Here is a 3,321-nt window from a genome sequence, read left to right on the forward strand (position 1 = left end):
GACCGAGCACCGGAGCCCGGCGCTGCCGCCGCCCGCCCCGGCCGGGCCAGCCCCGCCCCAGCCGCAGCCCCGGCCGGGCAGGAGGGCGGCTGTGCCGAGGGACCTTGGCCCCACCGTGCTGCTGCTCCTGCACAGACTGGGCTGGACGTGCCCCTGCCTCCCTGCGAGGCGCTGCGACCGGAGAGCGGCCCCAGCTCCTCTCCCACCCCAGCGGCGCCCGGGCTGCCCCGCAGCGCTGCACGCTCCCCGCCCGACCCGGGCAGCCCCGCCAGCCCCGGCCAGCCCCGCCAGCTCCGGACAGCCCCGGACAGCCCCGCCAGCCCCGGCCAGCCCCGCCAGCCCCGGACAGCCCCGCCTCGCCGCTGCCGCCGCCTCTGGAGCGCCGGCTGAGCTTGCGGAGATGCAGCACGATGGTTTGGAGGAGGCAGAGGGAGGGGGGCGGCGGAGCGGGGTCCGGTGCTGGAGCACAGCAAGGCCGGCAGGGCAGGAGCCCTGAGCGGGGGTGGTGGGGGTGCTGCCTGTCCCCCCCGCCTGACTCCAGGCTCTCTCTCCCCTGGCGCTGCCCGGGTGCTTGCGCAGGAGTCGCGGTGTGGAGCGGCGGTGCCGGGAGCCGCCGGGGGCCCCGCCGTGCGCAGCGTGAGCCGGGGTCTCTCTCCGGCCGCTGGAGCCGCATGGGTGCTGGGGACCCCCGAGGCACCAGTGCCTGCTCTGGCCTGGCACAGGGGTGTCCCGGACCCCCCACCCTGCTCCCCCGCCGCACTAAACTGGGGGCTCTCAGGGCCCAGCACCTGCACATGTGTCTGGGTCTCCCCTGTGCCCCGCCGCACTCCCTGCTGCTCCCCAGGGCTCTGCTGCTAACCCAGCCCTGGCCGCGGCCCCAGGCAGTCGCAGATGCTGCCGGGGGCTGTAGGACAGTCTGGATCTGTGTGTATTTTTAACATATGCAAAGGCTGTTTGCTGATCTGACCAGCAAGACTCACAGTGAGGGGGGGACTGTAGGGGTCCCACTGCCCTCCCCGGCATCTTGACACTCCCTCACCCGGCTGGCCAGGGCAGCCCCGGCACTAGCCACGCCGCTGCCCCCCGGGGCAGATCAAACACCTCTTATCTTTGGCAGCAGCTGCAGGGTCGCCCCCGCCACCGTCCCCCCTCCGCCCCCCCATCCCCAGCATCTCTCACAGAAGAGAAACTGAGGCGCTTTTAACAAATGTGAACGGTTCCAGGAACCACGCAGGAAGCGGTGCGAGGGCAGCAGGGTGCCGCTGGCGCCCGCCCCAGCCCCATGTACATAGTGTACATAATACAGTACGTGTATTTTTAAAGTGATCATATTTATGTTAATAGAACCAGATGAAGTCTATATATAGAGATCTATATCTATTCTGAGAGACGCAGGGCTCTGCTAGCACCAGGCCACAGGGACGGGGAGCTGAGCCGGGCTGCTCCTGCACAAACCAGGAGCCCATCCGTCGCACTGAGCGCTCCAGAGTGGTGGTGGAGGCTGCAGCCTTCCCCGGCCACCAGCAGCCCCTGGGAAAGGGCCAGGTCGCAGGTTTATTCTCTTCTCAATTTAGCTTCTTAAGAGTTTTCAGGGAAAAGAAGTCACAGACTTTTCTGAACTTGTTTCACAGCAGATTTGAGCTTCCACTCAAAGTGCAGCCTGCTAAGAGTTGCCCTCTCCTGGCAGCGCTGGCGGCTTTGTGCCAGCCTGGGTCCTGGGGCAGCACTTTGTCCCTGGCCAGAGCTGAGCCCCTGTGCTGAAGCACTCGCCCCCTCAGCCCCTCAGCTCCCCAGTGCTGCTCTGCACTGCAGCAGGGGCAGGGGGAGCGGGTGCTGCTACAGCATCCCGTCCTGGCACAGGCAGCCCTGACTGCTCCCAGCTCCCTGCCCACCCAACCCCCTGCCAACTTTGGCTCCTGCCTCCTAGAGAACAGGAAACCCCCCCTGCACCGGCCACTCCAGCCCCTGCTCCCTTTCAGAGCTCCTCTACTCCAGGTCCAGGCCAAAGCTATTTGGGGATGCTTGGATAAAGAGCAGTGGGTTTTTTGATGTTGGATTTTTTTTTTTTTTTTGTAAGATACTACTTGGACACACTCCTAGACCAAAACCAAGCCCCAGCTGCACATCTGTGCCTGCTCATACCTTGCTCCTACATTTCCATCACTCCCGAAGTGCCTCCCTTCTCTCCAGGAGCAGTCCCAGTCACAGCCAGACTTTGCCAGGGTAGCTCAGAAGCCTGTGTGGCTGCAGGTCTGTGTCACAGATGCTGCTGTGGAAGCTGCTCCTACAGGCATGGGGAGCTCAGCATTTACAGGGGGACTGTCAGGCTGAGCTGAGACCTGGCTTCAGCACAGGAGCTCAGGGCTGACAAGTGCTGCAGATGCACAGGGTAGCACTTTCCGGTCCTGCTGCTGCCTCAGCAGCCCAGGAGCTGTGAGAAGAGCAGGTAGGGGTCTGCAAGTGAAAAAGTTCCTTTAGTTTTGGGAAGGGCAGCCCGCGGGAACCAGCATTTGCCGGTGTCTAGCTGCTCTGCCCCTTGGAGCTGGCCCTATACCACCACACACAAGCTCGCGGGCTGTTTGCAACCTCCCAAAATTATTTGAGGTACTTCAGCAGCAGCGGGGGAGGCACAGCAGCCTGCCCACACAGCTCATGTGTTAGCACCATGTTGTTGGGCCTCAAGCACTTGCCAGCTGCTCTGCCTCTTCACAAGATGCCACTCACTCCCTGCAGTTGCCCTCTAATTGCAGCTTGGCTGGGCCTGAGGCAGCGAGCATGGTCCCCTCCTGCTCTGGCACATGGTGCAGGGCAGAGGGCAGGGGCAGGTTATGCACAGCCTCTGCTGAGCCTGCAGACAGCACCCACCCTCACAGCGTCAGGTGAGAGGCTCCTCTGTTGGCTGCAGGTGCAGGACAGCCGGGAATGACATTTGCAGAGCAGTGGTGAGAGCAGCCAGGGCACACTTCTGACAGGTTTGCTTCATCCCCCCAGCATCACCAGTGGATCCCATTCCCCTCAGTATCACTTCCACCCTGATGGCAAAGCAACGGTCCTGGCTCCCCCAGGGAGTAGGAAGGTCATTCCTTTCCATCACTACTGCTGAAAAAACGCATTCTCCTTCCCCATCCTTCAGCAAGAGCAGGGGCACAGCTCTGGACAGAGTCAGGGCTGCTCCCACACCCCTGCCAGGCAGTTTGGCTGTGGCAAGACAGGAGCTGGTTTCCACAGCGTGTCCCCTCGCTGTCGGCTGGAGAGGGCCAGTTTTAGCAGACAGCACTGCATGTTAGTTTACAAACCCAGCCCTGCACGTTTGGCCTCTGT

Source organism: Lonchura striata, chromosome 17 (genome assembly GCF_046129695.1).
Source record: "Lonchura striata isolate bLonStr1 chromosome 17, bLonStr1.mat, whole genome shotgun sequence".
In the NCBI taxonomy this organism is placed as follows: Eukaryota; Metazoa; Chordata; class Aves; order Passeriformes; family Estrildidae; genus Lonchura; species Lonchura striata.